Source organism: Ovis aries, chromosome 9, assembly GCF_016772045.2.
Source record: "Ovis aries strain OAR_USU_Benz2616 breed Rambouillet chromosome 9, ARS-UI_Ramb_v3.0, whole genome shotgun sequence".
Classification (NCBI taxonomy): Eukaryota; Metazoa; Chordata; class Mammalia; order Artiodactyla; family Bovidae; genus Ovis; species Ovis aries.
In genome coordinates, this window is record NC_056062.1 from 73,856,476 (window position 1) to 73,881,817 (window position 25,342).

The window sequence follows — 25,342 nt, forward strand, 5'->3', positions numbered from 1 at the left end:
GCAAGAATACTGGAGTGGGTTGCCATGCCCTTCCCCAGGGGATCTTCCCAACCCAGGGATCGAACCCGTATCTCTTATGTCTCCTGCACTGGCAGGCAGGTTCTTTACCACTAGCACTGTGGGTGTGTGTGTGTGTGTGTGTGTGTGTGCATGTGTGTGTGTTTGTGTGTGTGTTAGTCACTCAATCGTGTCCAACTCTTCAATCCCATGGACTGTAGCCTGCCCAGATCCTCTGTCCATTGAATTGTCCAGGCAAGAATACTGGAGTGGGTTATCATTCCTTTCTCCAGGGGATCTTGCCAAACCAGGGATCAAACCCAGTTCACCTTCATTACAGGACTCTTCACCATCTGAGCTATCAGGGAAGCCCATAAATCATCATATTTTAGATTTATTTTCTGGTGCTGTTTTTATATAGAAATATACTAGATTCCTATCTATTAACTTTATATCCAGAAATCTTACTAAAATCCTTATTAATTCTAAAAGTATATTTTTAGTTGTTTTTTAAATTCTCTCCATACTAACAACTCCAGGGTTGCTGTTGTTTTTTTCCTTCCCCATCCCTATACAATGTATTTCTTTTTCTTACCTTATTGTACTAGTTAGGACTCAACAGAAGTGGTGAGAGTGGGCATCCTTTTTCCATTCCCTATCTCAAAGAGAATGTTGCAGCGTATTAACATAAGTAGGATATCTGCTTCAGAATCTTTGTAACACTTTTTATCAAATTAATAATGTTCCTATCAATTACTAATTTGCTAAGACTTTTTATCAAAAATGGATAGTGTATCTTATTAAATATATTTTCTACATCTAGTGACATTATCAGTATTTTTCTTCTTTATTCTGCTAAAGCTGTGAATCACTGTGATTTTCAACCTTATATCCCCAGAACATATACAATCTAATCATGTTCCATGATCTTTTTTATTTCTTGATAGATTTCATTTTTATATAATTTATGGACTTACATTCCTAAGAAAAGTTTAAACTATAATATTTTATAATAGTCGTAACGTTTATAGTAACGTTTATGGTAACATTAGGCTTGGGCATCAAAGTTTTGCTTACCTCATAAAGTGAATTTTTAAATTTTTCTAATTTTTTCTATTCTCTGAGTTTTAAGTATTACTTCCTTCTTAAATGTCTAGTAAGTCATCTCATTTTTCCTTGTGAGAAACTCCTTCAATTACATATGCAATTTCATTAAAAATTATAGGATAGTTCAAGTTTTCTGTCTCTCCTTTTACTAATTTTAGTAAGCTTTTAGTAAATTGTTTTTAATCTAAGAATTTGACCATATGAATTAATGTTAACTGTACTGTCATTAAATTGATCATGAAAGTGAAAGTGAAGTCGCTCAGTTGTATCCGACTCTTTTCAACCCCATGAACTATAGTCCACCAGGCTCCTCCGTCCATGGGATTCTCCAGGCATGAATACTGGAGTGGGTTGCCATTTCCTTCTCCAGGGGATCTTCCTCACCCAGGGATCGAACCCAGGTCTTCCGCATTGCAAGCAGATGCTTTAACCTCTGAGCCACGAGGGAAGTCCCTAAAATTGATCATAGTATCCTTTAATTGCTTAATGTGCATAGCGTCTATAGTGATGCACTCTTTTGCATTTCTGATATTGGTTAGTTCTGCCTTCTCTCTCCTTCCTTTCTTTAACAGTGATATCCATGATACTGTCTTTAAAAGTTTTATTATTTTTATTTGTGGATCTTCTCTATTTTAAGTTTCCTTTTCCTTTCAATGATTTCTTTCTTATCTTTTTTATTTGCTTCATTTTCCTTTCTTTGGGTTTAATTTGCTGGGGATTCTGTTTTCTTGAGATAAATGCTTAGATGATAAATGTTCAAACATTCTTATTTCATAATATCTGCCCTTAAAGCTATTACTTACCTTCAAAGTACCCTCACTGCATCATACAAATTTTGACAAGTTGTGTTTTCATTATCATTCAGGTAAAATATCTTTAAATGTTTATTTTGATTTTTCTTCAATCCTTGAATTTTCTGAAAGTGGATTTCTTGATTTCTAATATATGAGATTTTTCTAATTATCTTTTTGTTATTGATTTCCAGCATTGTGATCAGAGAACATACCTTGTATATTTAAACTGTCTGATTTTTGTTGGGAATTGCTTTATGATCCAGTGAAAGTAAAGTGAAAGTTGCTCAGTCATGTCCAACTCTTGGCAACCCTATGGACTATATAGTCCATGGAATTCTCCAGGCCAGAATACTGGAGTGGGTAGCTGTTCCTTTCTCCAGGGGATCTTCTCAACCCAGGGGTCGAACCCAGGTCTCCCACATTGCAGGCAGATTCTTTACCAGCTGAGCCACAAGGGAAGCCCAAGAATACTGGAGTGGGTAGCCTATCCCTTCTCCAGATCTTCCAGACCCAGGAATCACACCAGGGTCTCCTGCATAACAGGTGGATTCTTTCCCGCTGAGCCACCAAGGAAGCCCTTATGATCCAGCACATAGTCAGTCTGGTATTCCATGTGCATTTGAACAGAGAAGGTGATGGCACCCCACTCCAGTACTCTTGCATTTGAACAGAGAAGGCAGTGGAACCCCACTCCAGTACTCTTGCCTGGAAAATCCCACGGACGGAGGAGCCTGGTGGGCTTCAGTCCATGGGGCCGCTGAGTCGGACACAACTGAGCGACTTCACTTTCACTTTTCACTTTCATGCATTGGAGAAGGAAATGGCACCCCACTCCAGTGTTCTTGCCTGGAGAATCCCAGGGACGGCGGAGCCTGGTAGGCTGCCGTCTATGGGGTTGCAGAGTTGGACATGACTGACACACGACTTAGCAGCAGCAGCAGTGCATTTGAAAAGAGTATGCACTCTACAGCTGTTGGGTGCAGTGTTCTAATATGTCAAAAGGTACAGCACATTAACTGTTTTGTTCACATGTTCTAAGTTACTATTAATTTTTTGTCTGCTTGATCTATTGCCTGAGAACTCCATTATCTGAATCCCTGTGAGTCTGTTGCTGTGATCTTTGTCTCTCTCAGTTGCAGTCATATGATCCTGTCTCCTGTATGACCAGTTATTTTTTATATGCATGCCAAGACATTTTATGCAAGTTACAGAAATTATTTGAGGCTTAGGATGATGTTATCTTCCTTCAGAGAAGATTCACTTTTGTTATAACAGCTAGAATCACTTATAATCCTGGAAATCTTTAATCTAATCAATGACATGGCTGGTTCTAAATTAGATTTTATTTTATAAGTAGATCATTCTACTTGTGACTCACCCTTACTCCTACAGCATGGCCCTTCAGAGTCCCAAACCAAAGCATGGATGATTTAGCAGGAAATCTCCCTTCTTGGTGGACCCTGGACTCAAACTGTTGTTCCCTTAGTCCACCCTATGAGTATGTTGAAAACTCTTCTCAGCTTCTCAGATGTTCAGACACCTCTACCTGAAACGTAAGTTTCTCCTAAGGGGAAAAAGTTTCACATGCCTCGCTCACCTCTTTGGACTTCCTTCTTCTCCAGGATCTTGTCCCCACAGTCTTCACTGAAGTGTTAGCTCTCTGATACCTTCAAACAGATGATTTTTTATATTTGATCCAGCTTTTCTAGTTGTTCTCAGAGTGGTAGAGTTAGTCCAAATTGCCTAATCCACCATCATCAGAAGTGCACCTCTCAATTTCTCTCATCTGTAAAATGAGGATAATAATGACAACTTCCTCAAATATATTATCAAAAGAGATCAGAATGCCTATTATATATTAAGTGCTCAAGAACTTTGACTATTGTCTCAAGCTACCTATGACTAATGCAAACAAGCCCCAGTTAATAGTTATCTTGTGGTTTTACCTGCTGAGTATTCATTCTCCTCTAACAGCTCAAAATTCCTTTAATAAACTACTCTTCAACAATCAAATAATCCTGATGTAGCTGTCAGTCAAGGTATCATGTCATCCTCTGACCAATGGTGGGTAGCAAACCAAAGGTAGGCCAGTCTGCTTCTCTACTGGGAATGTGAATCAAAAAACTGAAAAAAAGCCAGTCCATACAAAAAGCAAGTAACACCTTGAAGAGGCAGCCATTAGCTTCTATCCAGATCCATAGCTACTCCAATTTCCATCTTTTCCAGGAACTTTTTAAATTAACCAGGATCCATTTTTTTGTTCTTGAAATTAAAAAACTCTAATTGAAACCTCAATGGAAAACTCTCTTACTTTCAAAGGTTTTCTACCATCCCTATAACTTCTTTCAACTAGAAAAAAAGGATCTTGACATTACTCAGAAAAGTTGCAAAAAGGATTCTTTTCTCTTATGACTGAAGAATCAATATCCTGTAACTTCTCTCTATGCCAGTTCTTTGTTGGCTCAGCTGCATTCCTGCTTTTCCATTCCCTTCTGTACTTCCAGGGGCTAGAAGACTGCAGACTACATTTCCTTGATAGCTGGTTTCCAATCAGGTTCTACCACTGGGAAACAATGGTGAAAAGCAGATGGCAGGAGAAAATAAACCATTTTACTTTCTTCCTTCTGTTTCTAGTTCCTGCAGAGGCATCAGCAGTAGTCCTGGATCCTCAGCAAAAGTTTGATCGTGGGCTCTGGCTCCAGCGGCAGTAGCAGCACCAGATCACTATCATGCGAATGCTGGCTACTACAATAGAAATGCAGCTCTGGTAAGGGCAGTAGTAGGTGATTGCAGGCTCCAGCATCCTCTTTGGTGAGTCCTGCATCATCAACAGAACTTATAGGTTTTCAAACATCATTAGAAGCACAAGTTCCTGGGCTTCCTGCAAAGCAGCAGCAGCTCCCAAGGGTGGCAATGGTACTTCAACAATCTTAGCACTACAATACATACGAATGAGCTCTATTTAACATCGTTTTCTTTTTTTTCTCTCCTGGCCCCAGGACTGGTATTGACTTCCTGCAGTTGCTGATCTTTTGGTAAAATCATCATTGATTTTTTGTTTCTTCAATCCTGCCAATACTTTGGTAATTAATTCTCTAGATTAAATTCCTTTCATTAGAAATATTTACAGCAGATTTGTTTTCCTAGTTGCACAATTTTCAGTGGCATGGGCCTCTTTTTCTATTACTCCATTTTTTTAGTCTTTTTTGTCCACGCTTTCTCTTTCTCATTCATTCATTCCATTTCTCTATCCTCTCTCTTCGTTTTTTTTTTTTTTTCCTTTCTTTCTTCTGGACTTATTCCTTAAGTATATCAGTAATATCTATGTCATTAATATGATGACACTCAGGGCAAAAAAAAGGTGGAACAGTTTCAATTAAAATAATCAACAGTACAAGTACAAACACAATAACTTCCTAGAAACCATAACTCTTTATTAGAATCCAATTTTTATTATAATTACAATTGTCAATACCTAAAAAATATTTTCTATAAACACTACCATAACTCACCACTTGAGTAACATCATCTTAGCCCAAAAAACTTAAGCCAAGTAACAACTGTAATTAAAATAGAAATTATGATTCATAGCTTTAGGTTCATGTTTCATTTCAAATGCATCATCATTATCACATAATAAACCAGAAAAATTCGGTTTATGTTTTAGAAGATAGCGATAAAGCAATGTTGATATTTTAACTCATCTGAAAAGTTGAAAAAAAAATCAGTTGAGATCACAATCAAACTTCACCTTTGTTCTAAAGGGATCTCCTGCTTGAGACAGAAGTATGCCACTTCTCTTGTTGCTGCTGTTCAATCGCTGGGTCGTATCTGACTCTTGGCGACCCCATGGACTGCAGCACACCAGGCTTCCCTGTCCTTCACCATCTCCTGGAGTTTGCTCAAGCCCATGTCCATTAACTCAGTGATGCCATCCAACCATCTCATCCTTTGTCGTCCCCTTCTCCTGCCTTTAACCTTTCCCAGCATCAGGGTTTTTTCCAATGAGTCGGCTACTTCCCTTGCCCAACTCTAAAACACTCTCCACTATCACTTCCCCCACATCATACCACTCAACTCTATCCACTTAAATTGTCATTCTATTTAGAATACAACTGAACTCTTTGCCCTGTCTTATCTCTGCCTGGTTCCTGCCTACTGCTCCATCCTCAACTTATCTACTTAACTTATTCAGCACAGAGATAAGGAAAATAACCAACAGTCACAGAATGACTCAATCCTAACTCATCACACCCACATACACATGCATGCACAAAATCCCTTCCAGTCCTCGGGTGAGACCCTCCTATGCACCCTGTGTTCCCCTCATCCAGAAGAGTGGACAGAAATCAAAGTCAATCACATCTTTTCTAGACAAATAATAGGTGGCAAGTAAGTTAATGCTCAATCCAAAATTGATGGCGGAACCTGTATAGCTCAGCAGGAAATCCATTAACGTAGAATGGATACTGAAGATTCATGGCATTCACACTTACTCCTCTATGGTGAAGAGTAAACCATTTCTCATGAGCTTCCCCCATATGCATCTATGTATATATGTTTGTCTCTCTGTCTCTCCCATACACACACACACACACACGCACACCCCACATCCTCATTTCTGGCTACACCAAAATGATTAATTCTGGTTTACCTTTACAGTCAGCTTTTAGAGTATTCTAATACTACTATAAAATTCCCTATCACTATACCCCTTCATACATTCTGTCAGTACCTTGAAACCCCAAACTAAACAAGGCATCTTTAGTTCCTTCATTACCTTATTACTGAACACCTACTATGTGCTAGGTACTATGCTAACTAACCTCAAAAAGGAATAGAGTCATCTATCATACAAATTCTTGCCCTCAGTCTTCTCATACACATAACTTACTAATAACTGGCTTAATCTGTAAATACATATCTTCTTAAGATTATAACTTTATTATTAGCCATTTGGAATTTTTAAGGTTCTTTTTTATTATTTGCCATATGATTGATTACTCTTTTTCTACATAATAGAGATGGAGCAGTAAATGCTCAAAGAAGTCATTCCCAAGTGGAGAAACATTTATGATACCCTATTAAGTAAAAAACATTTATAAGAAAGTACTAAGTAGAATACAAAATGACACATGCAGGACATCCCTGGTGGCACAGAGGATAAGAATCTGCCTGCCAATCCAAGGGACATGAGTTCCATCCCTGGTCTGGGAAGATTTCACATGCCTCAGAGCAACTAAGCCCCTGCCCCATAGCTACTGAAGCCCACGCCACACCCTAGAGCAACACACCACAACTACTGGGCCCACACGCTGCAGTTACTGAAGCCCACGCACCTAGAGCCTCTGCTCTGCAATAAGAGAAGCTACTGCAATGAGAAGTCCACGCACCACAGCAGAGAATAACCCAGCTCTCTGCAGCTAGAGAAGGCCCATGCACAGCAACGAAGACCCAGTGAAACCAAAAATAAAATTTTAAAGGAATTGCACATTCACCATAACTGCATATATGTAAAATATATTATGCATATAAATGAAAAAGATAAAAGAATATATAAAAAATGAACAATTGTGTAGGGCAGTGAGAATATACAGAATTTTGCCTTTTTCCAAAAATGTTTATTGTTATTATTCTTTATAGTTAAAACTGAGATGAAACAGTCTCTCAAGTTTTACAATATTTATTTATTTATTTGGCTTCACCGGGTCTTAGTTACATTATGTAAGATCTTTAGTTGCAGCATGTGAACTCTTAGTTGGAGCCTGTGGGATCTAGTTTCTCTGACCAGAAATTGAACCCAGGCCCCTTGCATTGGGAGTACAGAGTTTTAGTCACTGGACCACCAGGGAAGTCTCTAAATTTTTATTTGTATAAAACATAATCAGTGCTCTAGGTGATTTCAGCACCTAGGATGGTCAAAGAAAATTAATATAAATTTAGGAATACTATTATTTTGATCAATTTGAAAAAGTTATTAACAGCTTTGAAATACATACTTGTCAAACCACAAATTAATTCCATAGAGGGCTTAGATTTGGATAAACTGAAGAATTTAAAAAGCAATTGTTTAAATTCTATTACTTTTTAGTAGTTATAAAAAGATTTTAAGATACAAATATCAGGTTACTAATGGCAAGTAGAGAAAAGCTAAGGATTCTGATTAACTATTTTCAGCATGTTACTTATTTTTAAAAGATGCTCAACATCACTCATTATCAGAGAAATGCAAACTAAAACCACAGTGAGGTACCACTTAACGCCAGTCAGAATGGCTGCTATCCAAAAGTCTACAAGCAATAAATGGTGGAGAGGGGGGTGGAGAAAAGGGAACCCTCTTACACTGTTGGTGGGAATGCAAACTAGTACAGCCACTATGGAGAACAGTGTGCAGATTCCTTAAAAAACTGGAAATAGAACTGCCATATGACTCAGCAATCCCACTGCTGGGCATACACACTGAGGAAACCAGAATTGAAAGAGACACGTGTGCCACAATGTTCATCGCAGCACTGTTTACAACAGCCAGGACCTGGAAGCAACCTAGATGTCCATCAGGAGATGAATGGATAAGAAAGCTGTGGTACATATACACAATGGAGTATTACTCGGCCATTAAAAAGAATACATTTGAATCAGTTCTAATGAGGTGGATGAAACTGGAGCCGATTATACAGAGTGAAGTAAGCCAGAAAGAAAAACACCAATACATTATACTAAAGCAGGTATATGGAATTTAGAAAGATGGTAATGATAACCCTGTATGCGAGACAGCAAAAGAGACACAGAGGTATAGAACAGTCTTTTGGACTCTGTAGGAGAGGGAGAGGGTGGGATGATTTGAGAGAATGGCACTGAAACATGTATAATATCATATGTGAAACGAATTGCCAGTCCAGGTTCAATGCAGGATACAGGATGCTCGGGGCTGGTGCACTGGGATGACCCAGAGGGATGGGATAGGGAAGGAGGTGGGAGGGGGGTTCAGGATGGGGAACACGTGTGCACCCGTGATGAATTCATGTCAATGTATGGCAAAACCAACACAATATTGTAAAGTAATTAGCCTCCAATTAAATAAATTTAGATTAAAAAAAATTTTAAACCACCTTTCGGACTCATAAAGGTAATTTGTTATACTCAAATAATCTAAAATTTCCTTTAGTGAAGAAAATGTTCAAGGACAAATACCCAGATGAATTTCACTTATGTTCTTCTCACTTCCTCTCACTCTAGTCTCATCTTCTAACCTCAAGAGTGACCTTCATATAAACAAATACAATTTCATACAGGAATGGCAAGCACAAGATTGGCAGCAGAAAAAGTAATCTAAAGAGCATGGTGCCTATTTTTCCCTATTAATGTTTATCATAAATTTTCAGTATACCAGGTACATTATACTTGCATCTCACCACAACCCTATGGAACAGGTATTATTGTCCTCAATTTACAGTTAAAGCAACAGAGAGGCCAGGAGATTAAGTGAATTGCCTAAGGTCACACTGTATGCAGGTCAAGAAGCAATAGTTTGAACCCTGTATGGAACAACTGATTGGTTCAGGACTGAGAAAGGAGTATAACAAGGCTGTTTGTTGTCACCCTGTTTATTTAACTTACATGCTGAGCACATCATGAGAAATGCCAGGCTGAATGAGTTACAAGCTGGAATCAAGACTGGCAGGAGAAACATCAACAACCTCAGATATGCGGATAATACCACTCTAACGACAGAAAGTGAAGAGGAACTAAAGAGCCTCTTGATGAGGGTGAGGGAGGAGAATGAAAAACCAGCTTAAAACTAAATATTTTAAAAAACTAAGATCATGGCATCCAGCTACATCATCACTTCATGGCAAATAGAAGGGGGAAAAGTGGAAGCAGTGACAGATTTCCTCTTCTTGGGCTCTAAAATCACTGCGGATGGTGACTGCAGCCTTGAAATCAGAAGACGATTGCTTCTGGGCAGGAAAGCCATGACAAACCCAGACAGTGGGTTGAAAAGCGAAAGACGTCACTTTGCCGACAAAGGCCCGTACAGTCAGCGCTATGGCCTGTCCAGCAGTCACACATGGTTGTGAGAGCTGAACCATAAAGAAGGCAGACTGCCGAAGAATTGATACCTTCAAACTGTGGTGTTGGAGAAGACTCTTGAGAGTCCCCTGGACAGCAACAAGATCAAACCAGTCAACCTTCAGGGAAGTCAACCCTGAATACTCTCATTGGAAGGACGGATGCTGAAGCTGAAGCTCCAGTATTTTGGTCACCTGATGCCAACAGCCAACTCACTGGAAAAGACCCTGATGCTGGGAAAGACTGAGGGCAGAAGAAGAGGGTGTCAGAGGATGAGATGGCTAGATGGCATCACTGATGCAATGGACATGAATTTGAGCAAACTCAAATTCCCAACATTCTGGGAGATGGTGAGGGACAGGAGACCTGGCATGCTGCAGTCCATGGCGTTGTGAAGAGTCGGACACAACTGTGCAACTGAACAGCTAGTAACTGACAAACTGGTCACACAACTAGTAACTGGCAAACTAGGATATGACCCAGAGTTGACTAATGCCAAAGCGTCCTCTTTACACTGCTTACACACAGTACTGCCTTAACTCCTTGAAACCAGCTAAGGGAACGCAGAATTAAAATAAGCAGAAAAATCAATAGTTTCAGTCATAAAATACTTATATACGCTATCTGAATTGACTTAGACTACATAAATTCCCATAAATTCTAGACAGATAAAAACAGGATCCATAAGAGAAATTTTTACTAGAATTCCATCTTATATTATTAAAGGAACCAGCTCAGCTCTAAATCACAATGTTTCTGACTCTGATTACTTTCAACAGAAGTAAAAGACAAGTGGCAAGCTCTGAAGAACCGAGATTAGACTGCTGAACACAGATCAGGAATCAAGAGTTCTGAGGATAAAGCATCGCTTATGTTAATAGCCTAGAAAAGGGTCCAGGAAACGAGGAACAATAGAGAATTGATTCTAAACTGGAAGACTATAAAACAAAGATTTTTCATGAATCACAGAAATGAATGAGAATTACAGGGTAAAGCCGGGACAGAGCTGAGAAATGTGAACTAGAAAGGGTGGGAAAGAGGAGAGTGTTTGAAAACATTGGAAATATTGAAACATATGGTAAATTGTGAGACAGTTTGAGCTATGCATGGTTATATAAATTCCTGCTGCAAAATCTGGTGGCAGATTGGAAGCATGTGTTCCAAAATAATTCCATAAGATTTCTATTGAAGTTGAAGAAAATGAGTAATGAGAGTTTTACATCCTTAGTGGTATCTGAGTGGTCCCTTCAAAAGGTGGTTTTTACAGAACTTTTTAAATGAAGGCACCACTGAATCATTCCCAATTTCAAATATTCAATATACATAGTATGTATATTAACTCACTAAGTTATATATTTCATACTCATCCCCCTTATAACAGGGTCCCCCTTTCCCTACTTCAGTGTTCCAGGAAGAGTAAAAATTTTGTAGCTAAAAGAAAAGATTTGTGAAAGGGAAAGGCAGACAGTGAGCTGGAAAGATAGCTTAGGCAGAGACTGTGAAGGAACAAAACGAAGGAGTCTAGATTTTATCCAAAGCAAGAGGAAGCCTAAAGAATTCATCCTAGTCTTTAGACTAGGAGATGAATGATTTAAATTTTATTTTTAAGACGGTGCTCTGGAACTATACAGAAGACAAATCCGGGATAGAACCATAAGATTCAAAAAAAAAAAAGAACCACAAGATCCCAGAATACAAGACAATAGCAATACCAGTGGAAATACACTGGTGAGAATTCTAACACCGGCTAGATTTTCTGACAGTAAACCAATAGAATGTAGAGACATATAAGCACTACCGTGCTCTTAGTTCCAAATCTTAAACTGCAATCAAATGTGCCAGTGAGACAAATTCAAATTTCTTAACAAAGCATAAAATATAGATAGTTCTAAATATTTAACAACTGATACAACCATATAAAATAAGTGTCAAGATATAAATTAACATTAAAAATAAATTTTTTTCCAAATAAACTAAATAGAATTCTGCTGTGTATAGTAGTCCCTCCTAATCTGCGGTTTCGCTTACTGCAGTTTCAGTGATACATGGCCAACAGCAGTCTAAAAATATTAAGTGGAAAATGTTTACTTCAAAAACAAACAAGTCATAAGTTCTAAACTGTGCACCGTTCTGAACTGCATGATGAAATCTCAAACTGTCCTGCTCTGTCCCATCCAGGATGTGAATCATCCCTTTGCTAAGCTCTCTCTGCCAATTTGTCATTTAGTGGCCTGCATGGTTATCAGATCAACTCTCACAGTGCTTCTGTTCAAAATAACCCTGATTTTACTTACTAATGTCCCCAGAGCACAATGGTAGTGATACTGGCAATTTGTACGTGCCAAAGAGAAGCCATAAAGGGTTTCTTTACGTGAAATGGTGAAAGTTCTTAACTTAATAATAAACGAAAAACCAGTAGGTTGAAGTTGCTAAGATCTACTGTGAGATCAAATTCTCTGTGAACTTGTGAAGAAGGAGAAAGAAATTTGCGCTAGTTTTGCTGTCGAATCTCAAACTTCAAAAGTTATGGCCGTATGCATGATAAGATGGAAAAAGCGTTAAATTTATACAGTATTTTGACAGAGCACATTCACATAACCTTTATTACAGTATAATGTTGTATATCCTATTTTATTATTATTGTTAATCTCTTATTGTGCCTAATTTATAAATTCAACTTTATAATATATAAACTATATAATACAGGAAAAAACATAGTATATATAGGGTTTAGCACTATCCACAGTTTCAGACATCCACTGGGGGCTGTGGAACATACCCACAGCTGATTAAAGGGGACTAGTGTAGTAAGAGCTATAGCAACATTATACACCAGTCATTTTAACAGTTTCCAAATCATTTGGTAAATTTTAGAAGTATTGATTTAATCTGACTAAAGGGGCCATGATTTGATATTGGGGACCATACTAAGCTTTTCCCAACATCTTTCTCATTTAAATGATTGTCACTAGTCGCTGCTACTACACTTTGTTGAAGCCGTAAGGTAGCTGGGCCTGCTGCCTGCAAGTCACTGTCACACAGCCTATAGAGGCTACTGTTTCCCACAGTGCATGAGACCCCTGTGTCACAGGACCCCTCCCCCAAAAATGGTGCCACAGAAACTACCTGCGCCGCGGCCTGCCCCATGGCCTCCAGCAACAGGGAACGCTAAAGTACTAGGCTCCAAAGTTCCAGCTCCAGTCACTGTGGGCCTTCCAAGGACCATGTTAATCCACACCATGCTTACAGAGTGCACTGTACAACATAACATTTTCTCAATAAAAGTCACCAATATGCACGAAAGTGATTCAATATTTTAATAACTGGTGTCTCTGTTACTGGTACATATCAATTGAATACCAGTCCTTCATACAAGGTCCTTTACAACTGACCCCTGCCAACGAGCTTCCATGCACCTATCAATATAGGAATATTCTAAACGGCTGGTGACAATGAGAGCATCAGTTGGCCACTGTAGTTATGACAATTAACATGTTATAACAATTTATGGCTCATGGGCACTTTCATTTAAAGTGGCACCGTAACCCTGTCAGAAAGATACCACAGACCCTAATTCCTTACCCATGATTCCAAAACCCAAAAGCTCTGTAAACAGAACTTTTTTCGCAAGTTTGGGCCAAAGTTCTTGATCTAAATGAATTATTAATAGCATGAGGCTTTATGTAATCTCTATTTAACCTACTTATAAATATTCACATGTTTCACTAGAGAAATGTAAACGCACTTGCTTAGGGGCTGCTGTCCTGATCCACTGAGAGTTGCATACTTCTGTGGTTGTACCTTTATGTTTCTAAAACCAAAAAAAGGGTTGTTGCCGTTATTATTTAGTCGCTCAGTCGCGCCCGACTCTTGTGCGACCCCAGGGACTGTAGCCCACCAGGTTCCTCTGTCCATGGAGTTTCCCAGGCAAGAATACTGAAGTAGGTTGCCATCTCCTTCTCTAGGGACTCTTTCAGACCCAGGAATCAAAGCTGCATCTCCTGCACTGCACACAGATTCTTTACCGCTGAGCCACAGTGGAAGCCCCAAAATAGAATTCAAAATACCTGAATTCTAAACCACATCTGGCACCACGGAATTCAGTTAAGGAATTTTGGATGTGTGTTTTCAATCTCCATTTCCAGGGCTTAAGGAGCTGAAGCGACTTTGTCAAGATAACATAGCTTGGACTCTAATCCAGACACCTAAGTCTTGTTTTATCCCCTATCCAAGACAGACCATCAATGAAAAAAGAATCCTTTCTCTGCATAAAAAGACACATCTCACATTTCACATAATATCATGTAAGCATAAGTTAATATAAAAAATTTAATGCAAAAATTAAAAAACAAAGTCAGTATCTAATCTTCAAAAAATATATTTCCTGCTGCTTAAATATTAATGTTTCACCCTATTTTATACAAAGGAGTAAAGTCATTGTCAGATTTTGGGTCACTCTTCCAGAAGTTAAGAGCACCATCAATTTTAATGTTGATATTATTTTTCACTAAAATTCCTAAACACTACATAACAAATTAAACAATTTTAAAAGAGAATTATAAATAACTATCCTAGGAACTGACAAACTTTCTAATACCAATCCTGTCAATTCTGTGGTAGTTATATTTTTCAACAAATAATTCGATTCTCCTTCTAACCACGGTAGGACTCCACTTTTCTACCAAGTTATGCATGATCATGCAACTTACTATGGCCAGTGAAATGTGAACAGCAGTTATATATATATTTCTGAGAGGAAACTTTAAGAGACAATCTGCAGTTCACTAGTTTCGCTCTTCATCTGCTCTCAATGTTCCATACACAATCTCCATCATCAGCCTGTGTTCAAGAATGAGAATGACACGGAGCAAAGACCCGAAGCAACCCAGATAAAAACATACAACGTGAAAAGGAAACTTGTCTTGTTTTAAGCTACTGAAATTTGAGGACAGTTAATTTATCAGTGTGTTGCCTCTTAGCTCCTAATCCATCTTTCTTCGTCCTACTTAGTAATGCTGAATCCAGTACAACCGGTTCTCCTTTACCAGTTGGCGCAATGTTAAGCTTCGTCAGTAGAGGGAGCTGGAGCAAAAGGAAGAAGGGGCTTCTCTCTCTGGATTTGGGAATTCTGTTGTTTTCCCTGCAATGCTTGGCTGTCAGGAGCTTACAGGATACCCAGCGGCACTCACTCTGGGCACTAACTCTCACCAGAACGCAACACGTTTCACCAACACCCAGCAGGAACTGATCCAGAAATTTCAATAGCATCCCAGCAGGCAGTAACCCAGTAAGTCTCACAGACACCCTATAGGTGGCTTCCCAGTGACTTTGGCTAAGCACATTAGCCAACCTCTCAGCAGCCCCACCGACACCCCCACAGATGATTTCCTGCCTATCTCAGCTGGTGGCAGCTCAATGGGACATTGTCACACCTTCCAACAAGGGCTGAATTTCAGCCTTAGCCATGGGGGAAAGGGCCTCTCCAAGTTTGTTCCTTCCTTGAGTACTCAGCCTCAGCCCTAAAGAAGGTGGCTGCTCTCTGCTACAAGTTAATAATCCTTTATATTAAAATTTCCCTATTCAAATTATTACTGCAGTTTCTGTCTTCCGATTGGACTGTGATATCTCGTCTACCCCAACATATAAAACTCATGCTGCAACATGAATTTGTATTAGTAGTTTTGAAAGATAACTTTGGTTATTTTCTTTTTCTAGCTATTTCATAGCTATTTTTAATATTTTATGCATCAAAGTTAAAGCAATTAATTGTATTTTGACCACTGACATAGAATTTAAATCATACTAAATACATCCTTTGTGACTCAGCTGATAAAGAATCCACCTGCAATTCAGGAGACCTGGGTTCGATCCCTGGGTTGGGAAGATCCCGTGGAGGAGGAAAAAGCTACCCACTCCAGTATTCTGACCTGGAGAATTCCATGGATTCTGTATAGTCTGTGGGGTTGCAAAGAGTTGGACATGACTGAGCTACTTTCATTTTCATTTTCAAATACTACATGCTTTCATTAAGTCAGACTTATTGGCTAAAAATTATAAGAAGTAAAACTAATATATGAAAGCACATTTATTGGGGGGTAAGAAATAGTTCTTCAACCAAACATGTCAATGAAAATTATATTCTCATCAAAAGATTAAATTCAAATCTTTATTTATTCATACTACAATAAAAAGTTTATACTGAGTCTTTTTAAATCAGTTTATACTGAGTCTTTTAAAATCAGATAATGAAAATATTGCATTTGGAAAAGTTTCACTACTCTTCACTATGTTAGTCATATGGCAAAATTACATATTCCTCAGTCTATAAAAATAAATCCAATTATTAACGAAAAAGACTACTCAGGAAGAGTACTTAAGTGTTTCTTATGTGCAGAGCCAAAAACAATTCTCACTGCTTGCCCCCGACCCCACTTCCCGTTAGACCAGTGTTTTAATTCAGGAGGAAACAAACGAAAAGTGAAGAGCACGCTGGCAGTAATTTGAGGGCAATAAGTATTATAAACCTATGGAAAAGCAAAACATAAAATAAAAAATTTCAGAGATATTCTAGAATGTATGTCTCTAATACAAAATACATTTTTTTAAATGAGTAGCTCAATGTCTCCTTTATAAAAGACACATATCCAAACTTGTATCTAGTGGCACTTACTGAAGAAGTATAAGGAGAATCATGACCACCAAAGAAGTCCATTTTCTAATCCCAGGAAGGTGAATATATGTATCCTTACATGGTAAATGAGATTTTAGAGCTGTGACTAAGATACGAAGATTATTCTGGACTATCTGGGTGGGCTCAATCTAATCACAGGAATTCTTAGAAGAGAAAAATCTCTCCCAGCTGTGGACAGAGAGAGAGGCAGTGACAGAAGAAGGGTCAGAAAGATGGCATCATGAGAAGAATGCAATGCTCCATTGCTGGTTCTGAGATGTAGCAAGCTATGAGCAAGACTAGAGAAGAGGTCTCTAGGAGGTCAAAACAGCATTCAGCTCATAGCTGAAGGAAATGGGAATCTCAGTCATTTAACATCAAGGAACTGAACTCTTTCAACAGCCCAAATGAGCAAGAAAACATTTCCTCCCACCTCAGCCCCCAATCGCCACCATCACCCCCCACCCTTACCCCCACCCTGGGTAGCTTCCAGAAAGAAATATAGCCAGTTCTTTTGATTCTATCCAGTAAGACCTATGGAGAAGGCAATGGCACTCCACTCCAGTACTCTTGCCTGGAAAATCCCATGGATGGAGGAGCCTGGAAGGCTGTAGTCCATGGGGTTGGGAAGAGTCAGACACGACTGAGCGACCTCACTTTCACTTTTCACCTTCATGCACTGGAGAAGGAAATGGCAACCCACTCCAGTGTCCTTGCCTGGAGAATCCCAGGGATGGGGAGCCTGGTGGGCTGCCGTCTATGGGGTCATTCAGAGTCGGACACGACTGAAGCGACTTAGCAGCAGCAGCAGCAGCAGTAAGACCTATGTCAGACTTCTGACTTACAGAACTGTACGATAATAAACTTCTGTTGTTTTAAGCCAGTAAGTTTGTTAGTAGCAGAAAACTAATAAAAATGACACTATTTATAACCTTGGAAGATCTAGGTCATACTTTATTAAAGAAAGTAACAATGTCTTTTCAACAGGTATTAAAATATTGGGCGTTCATAAAAGTACTTACTAAAAATAAGGTAGGTTGATTCCCAGGCAAGAATACTGGAGTGGGTAGCCACTCCCTTCTCCAAGGGATCTTCCCGATCCAGGGATGGAACCCAGGTCTCCTGTATTGCAGGCAATTCTTTAACTGAGTTAACATGTTTGAAGAGTGGTCACTGGCCATATATTAATATGCTAATATTTATGCTAATATTCTTTGTATTTTTTATCGCCTAGAAATCAACTTTACCATCTTATATTCTAGACAGTGAACCTGGTCTTAACAAAGATGCTCTGTCCTCAAGGCTGCCTACCCCTGCAATACGACTATTATTATTGCCCAGAGAAATCTCTTTTGAGGGAGGTAGAATTTTCCTAAATGCTAACTACTATTTCAAATAAAGACATACTTGACACTATAGCAAAAAAAGTATCTACTGGAACATCAGCAACCGTGGCTTAATCTATCATGCTGTGCTGTGCTTAGTGGCTCAGCTTTGTCCGACTCTTTGTGACCGACCCTATGGACTGTAGCCCGCCAGGCTCCTCTGTCATTGGACTTCGCAGGCAAGAATACTGGAGTGGGGAGCCATTCCCTTATCCAGGAGATCTTCCCCACCCAGGGATCGAACTGGAGTCTCCGGTATTGCAGGCGGATTCTAAGTACAAATTCTGATGGAATATGACTGCTTGGGCTTACATCTCAGCTCCCTACTGAAAACTCTGAGCATCCAACTTAAGCCTTCATTTTTTTTCATCTGTAAAAGTGGGAAAAGCAATAACTATCTCACAAGATGGTTGTAGTGGGTGAATCAGCGAATATATAAAATAGCACAGTAAGCATTCAACAAATGCTGGCTATTGAGTATTAAGGTAATAAGAGTATAATAAAAGTATATAATAAGAGTTATATGAGCACAAAGAGTCATCTAGCCCGGTTTCCAAAAGTTGGAAACCTGAGATGAATCTCAGTTAAGAATCAATAGGACTTAGCCAGAGGAAAGTGGTTAGGGCTTTCTAGTCAAAGAGAACAGTATATGCCAAACTACAACAGAAGATTAAAAAAAAGAATAGGGAACTCACTTTAATACAATTAAAACAGATAGTGCTCATGAAAGATTATCAGGATTTATCACTAATAGAACATTACAAAGGGACTTCCATGATATACCTAGAAGTTTGGACAATATCGTAAATGCAATGGGAAGGCACTAAAGAATACTAAGGATATTAAAATCAAACTGTGTCAGAGTGTAGGACTATTACAGAAAGGCTGGACTAGAGGAAGTGGGCCTCAAGTAAAGATCCTTATTTAGAAATGATTAAGGAAAATACAATAAAGGCATGAAACAGTGCAGTGACAATGAAGATGAAGAGAAACAGATTTCAAAGATGTTTTTGAGATAATAAAGATAGGATTTGGTAACTGATTATACTTGAGGGCTGAGGAAGGGTGAGGAAGTTAGAATGACTACCATGACCACCATGTTTTATTAACAAATGTTTGACTGACAACTACGCACCTGGTACTACACTAGGCATAAAAAGATGATTAAAACTTGGTCCCTGACATCAAAGAAACCAGCTATACGAAGAAGAACATAGAGATTAGTAACTAATATTGAATATCAGAAACATTATAAAAATTATTTACAGAATGATACGAAAGTTGAAAGGAGAGACACCCAACTAGTGGAAATACATCAAAGAGATGTATCTCTGCACAGTAATGGAGCTGGACACAGAACAGCACATCGGGAAAAGAGCAAGAGGATGCGCATAATCAAAGAACATGATATAGAGAAGGATTTGTAAAAAGATTACCATGATTATATAGAAGGAGGTGGGTTGTGAATACCTAAAGTCACGATTCATTCACATTCATAATCCAAATAAATTTTTACTGAACTACAGTGTATCAGTCTGGGTCCTGGCAGGAAACAGATGGCACAAACTGAGTAACTAAGGAGAGCTTAATAAAGGTACCATTTTACAAAGATGTGAGCAGGATTTAAGGAAACCAACAAGAGATGGTGCGGTATGACAGCTAGCAACAGAGGAAAGCAATTTCCAGAACTGGAAGAAAATAGCTGTACTAAGAGGGCCACCAGACTGGTATGGAGGAAACTTGGGAACAAACAACCTGATGTCATTCTCCTTCCATACAATCTGCCAATGTCACATCAACAGAAACCAACCGGAGGTCTAAGAACAGGGATACCTGCTGGTGCAATCCACAGAGGTCAGCTCCTATAGGGTTCAGCAAAGTGCGGAAAAGTGAGGACATCTGGAATGGTGAATGGGGTAATATGTAACATGCAATGATACAATTCAACAACATTCAACTGTATAAAAATTCACCTCCCAGTTCTGTAACTCTTCCTACACTTCAGTTTGGAGACAGAGTTTAATTACTAGCCTTCAACCTGCAAAACTTTTAACATGAAGCTTCAGTTTGTTCTAAAATGGATCCTTAGCATTGTGAATTCTTCTGTCTCATCATAAGTCTATATGCTATTTTAACTCCCTGAGCAACTATCTCTGTTAAGGTACAGTGTAAGCATTTTCTCAAACCTTCAACAAATCCTCAGTTAGGGTACAGCCAGCAACTTGTCAGCAACAGGATGGAAAAGACATGTCCTGATAAATTCTGCATTCAAGAATCAATGGCTGCATTAAGACTTAGTTAGCTTAGACCAGGCAATCGTTGAAGAGAGGTCAACTCGTGATAACAAAATTCAGTGCCCAGGTGGCACTACTGGTAAAGAATCTAGCTACCAATGCAGGAGATGCAAGAGATGCAAGCTCAATCCCTGAGTTGGGAATATCCCGTGGAGAAGGGCATGACAACCCACTCCAGTATTCTTTCCAGGAGAATCCCCATGGACAAAGGAGCTTGGCAGGCTACAGCCCATAGTGTCACAAAGAGTCATCAGCCAGAACTTAATTACACGAACTCATCTAGATACCAGGGGAGATGGAAAAGGCAGGACTAGACAGCTACTGCACAGTAACTCTACGAAAAAGGAATATAAACCTTTGAGGAACACCTAGCTACCTCCATAACAAAATTCACTTTGACAGGAAAAAAAAATTGTGTTAATAAAAGCATTAACTATTTCAGCTTTTGGTCAAAAGGAATTATGTGTGAGTGATATGTGATGAAACAGATTTTTCATGTATGTGCCTGAGAAGCAAACCACTACAACAATTATTATAATAGACACCTCATATGCCAACAAAACAAGAGGGTTGTTAGCATCTTCTCCATCTGTCAACTGAATAATACCAAAGTACTAAGTATCAATAAACACGATTGTGATTATATTGCTACCAAAGTACTAAGTATCAATAAACACCATTGTGATTATATTGCTACCTAGCTATATTATTTAGTGTATCCTTTTTACCCAGTTTTAGCATCCCAGAAGCCTAGTTGCAGGATATGTGAAACTGTTATTTCTCCCTCCCAGATGAACATAAGTTTTCTTAGAAGAAAAAACACTAAAGGGCATAGAGAATTCCATCTTCTTCCTGTGAGTAAAGGAGCATTTATCCAGCATCTCTGTTTGGCAGAACCTATATGTGTATTACACAAAAATATTAAATGTTTATAATATACAAACCCTATAAAATTCTCAATTCTAAATGTCTTTAAAAAGCATTTAGCTAGCATTATGTTGTATGGAAAATATAAATTAGAGCATCTGAGATGCATATATATAAAAGCCACTCATTCTTAGACTAATTTATACTATCTAGTTGTCCATCAGTTTTTTGATAACAATTTTAGACAGAAAGTAGGTGAACAATATTATATCATTCCTGGGTCAAAACCCATTCTCAACTTTCCCTTTCTAATAACCCTACCTCTAATCATATTTCTAGAATTTCCTATCACAAAATCCAACAAAAATTATCTCCCTTTCATAATAAAACACTTTCTGAAATTCTGCAATAATTCAGTAAGCTCATATAAAGAGAAAGAGAATCTTCAACTGTAACATGTCATTTCCAAGGCTAATCTTCTTTGAATATTTTCCTAAAATACACTCACATTTCCAAAAGTTCATTAGAAGTGATGTAAGAAGATATATAAAAAAGAAAATTTGTTCTAGTTAAATCCAACATATATAATAAAGATTGTGTAATAGTTAAAAAGAAGAAAAGTTATGAACAACCTAGATAGCATATTAAAAAGCAGAGACATTACTTTGCCAACAAAGGTCCATCTAGTCAAAGCTATGGTTTTTCCAGTAGTCGTATGGATGTGAGAGTTGGACCATAAAGAATACTGAGCACTGAAGAATTGATGCTTTTGAACTGTGGTGTTGGTGAAGACTCTTGAGAGTCCCTTGGACTGCAAGATCAAACCAGTCCATCCTAAAGGAAAGCAATCCTGAATATTCATTGGAAAGACTGATGCTAAATCTGAAGCTCCAGTACTGTGACCACCTGATGTGAAGAGCCAACTCTTTAGAAAACACCTTGATGCTGGAAAAGATTGCAGGCAGGAGGAGAAGGGGACAACAGAGGATGAGATGGCTGGATGGCATCATTGACTCGACGGACATGAGTTTGAGCAAACTCCAGGAGATGGTGAAGGATAGGGAAGCCTGGTGTGCTGCGGTCCATTGGGTCTCAGATAGTCAGACACAACTGAGTGACTGAACACCACCATCACCTTAGTTATCAGGCTCTTTAATAATGCTTTCTGCTAGGGAAACTGCTTCCAATTCACCTTCCCCCTCCTTGTCCCTAGCTTTCTAGACAAAGAATGTGTGTACTTAGTCTCTCAGTCATGTCCAACTCTTTGGACCCCATGGACTATAGCCCACCAGGTTTCTCTGCTCATGGGGATTCTCCAGGCAAGAATGCTGGAGTGGGTTGCCATGCCCTCCTCCAGGGGATCTTCCCAACCAGGGATCGAACCCTGCAGGCAGATTCTTTACCATCTGAGCCACCAGGGAACCCCATGAATACCGCAATGGGTTGCCTATCCCTTCTCCAAGGGATCTTCCCAACCCAGAAATCAAACCAAGGTCTCCAGCACTGCAGGCAGATTCTTTACCAACTGAAGCCCTTGACAAAGAATGAAGTCACCTAAAAGTCCTCCAGGCATATTTTGACATCCGAGTAGGCAGCAAAAAGAATCTCTCAAAAGAAAGGGCGGGGGGACAGATTTCATCCAAGAGTGCTATAGAATTAAGGCTAAACCAAGCTAAGCTAAGCTAAGTCGCTTCAGTCATATCCGACTCTGTGCGACCCCATAGACGGCAGCCCACAAGGCTCCCCCGTCCCTGGGACTCTCCAGGCAAGAACACTGGAGTGGGTTGCCATTTCCTTCTCCAAAGCATGAAAGTGAAAAGTGAAAGTGAAGTCGCTCAGTCGTGTCCGACTCTTAGCGACCCCATGGATTGCAGCCTACCAGGCTCCTCTGCCCATGGGATTTTCTAGGCAAGAGTACTGGAGTGGGGTGCCATTGCCTTCTCCCAGAATTAAGGGTTAGAGACCCCTATCTATAGTCAGTTAGTAGCAATGATTTGTTGCATACCTACTTGTGCCAGGACACCTGGTATATATTGATTACAACAATCCTTCAGGACAGGTATTATTACTCAGATAATACAGGTGAGGAAACATGGCCTCAGAGACCCTATTAACGTAAGCAAGACCTTACAGTTATTAGTTAGTAAAGTAAGATTTCAAGTCAAAATTCATCGGGCCTATCACACTTCCCTCCACTACCTCTCTCTTCATCACATTGTACAATCAATTTTATCAATATATATTATCAACAAGAAGATACTATTTAATTGTCCTAAATACTTTAAAATATAGAATATATATGAACAGTTTATTATTTTCTCATAAAATGGCAATGTTTTAAAATGCATTTTGAATCCTTAGAAACTACGGAGTTTCAATTTTTGGCAATGACCATGGTTACTGCATGTACAATAATGATTTTTATTTAACTCTTCATGATTAAATTACATAATTAGATGACACGCCACACTTAAAATCTCATTTAGCTATAAGAAAAAATATGGTATTTTAAATATTAGAAAGAGGAAGATCATTCTAAGCATATCATAAAACCCAAAGGCAATCATAATAATAATAAATTTAAATACATTTTAAAAAATCTTGACTAGTAAAAAAAAAGGCATAAACAAGGTCATAAAACAAATGACAAATAAAGAGCTTCCACAAATCACTGAAAATGACCAAAAGAAAAAGAAATACAAAAGGCTCTAAACAAATGTAAACAGCTCTCAACTTCACTGATAATAAGAAAACTGCAATTAAATTTTAGAATGGCATATTTTCCACCAAAACTATTAGCAAAGACTACCACATACTGAGTTAGCAAGGATATATGAAAATCTCCCTAGCATATGTCCCTTATGCATACTTCCTTTATGAAAGTAAATGTGACAATATTAAAATGTAAATTTTTATTTTATACATTATAAAAATATAAAGGTTACACTTTATGACCTTTTGATCAAAGAATCTCATTTCTAGGAATTTATTCCAGAGACAAATTCATGCATATGGAAAATGATATATGTACAGATGCAAGAGATGTAAGAGACTCGGGTTTGATCCCTTGGTTGGAAAGATCCCCTGGAGAAGGGAGGGCATGGCAACCCACTCCACTATTCTTACCTGGAGAATCCCATGGACAGAGGGGCCTGGCGGGCTACAGTCTATAGGGTTGCAAAGAGTGGGACATGACTGAAGTGACTTAGCATGTACGCACAGGCACACATACAGCCATTAAAATGAATTCAGTTCAGTCACTCAGTCATGTCTGACTCTTTGCAACCCCATGAATTGCAGCACGCCAGGCTTCCCTATCCATCAGCAACTCCCGAAGTCCACTCAAACTCAGGTCCATTGAGTCGGTGATGCCATCCAGACATCTCATCCTCTGTCATCCCCTTCTCCTGCCTCCAATCCCTCCCAGCATCACGGTCTTTTCGGATGAGTCAACTCTTTGCATCAGGTGGCCAAAGTATTGGAGTTTCAGCTTTAGCGTCAGTCCTTCCAATGAACACCCAGGACTGATCTCCTTTAGGATGGACTGCTTGGATCTCCTTGCAGTCCAAGGGACTCTCTCAAGAGTCTTCTCCAACACCACAGTTCAAAAGCATCAATTCTTCGGTGCTCAGCCTTTTTCACAGTCCAACTCTCACATCCATACATGACCACTGGAAAAACCATAGCCTTGACTAGACGGACCTTAGTCGGCAAAGTAATGTCTCTGCTTTTCAATATGCTATCTAGGTTGGTCATAACTTTCCTTCCAAGGAGTAAGCGTCTTTTAATTTCATGGCTGCAATCACCATCTGCAGTGATTTTGGAGCCCCAAAAATAAAGTCTGTTTCCACTGTTTCCCATCTATTTCCCATGAAGTGATGGGGACCAGATGCCATGATCTTCATTTTCTGAATGTTGAGCTTTAAGCCAACTTTTTCACTCTCCTCTTTCACTTTCATCAAGAAACTTTCTAGTTCCTCTTCACTTTCTGCCATAAGGGTGCTGTCATCTGCATATCTGAGCTTAATATCCCTAACATATCCCTAAAATGAATTAGGGAGTTATATATTCATGGGTGTGGAATTGATCTCCTAACATTAAACTGCAGGACATATTTGTACCTTTTATCTTTGCACATATAAGTCCACACATGTGTAC

The 25,342-nt window shown here is 38.9% G+C and overlaps 1 protein-coding gene across 43 annotated transcripts in view; it reads right to left on the reverse strand.

The window, feature by feature from the left end:
• The window catches only part of RIMS2 (regulating synaptic membrane exocytosis 2), a 601,609-nt gene that overhangs the window by 571,495 nt on the left and 4,772 nt on the right, over positions 1-25,342 (reverse strand). The window contains exon 2 of one of the 43 annotated variants that reach the window (XM_060393842.1): positions 3,496-3,684. The exons of the other annotated variants lie outside the window; for them this stretch is intronic. The gene's annotated coding sequence lies outside the window, so the exon portion shown is untranslated. The remainder of the gene's footprint in view (positions 1-3,495; positions 3,685-25,342) is intronic. 43 annotated transcript variants of the gene reach the window in all.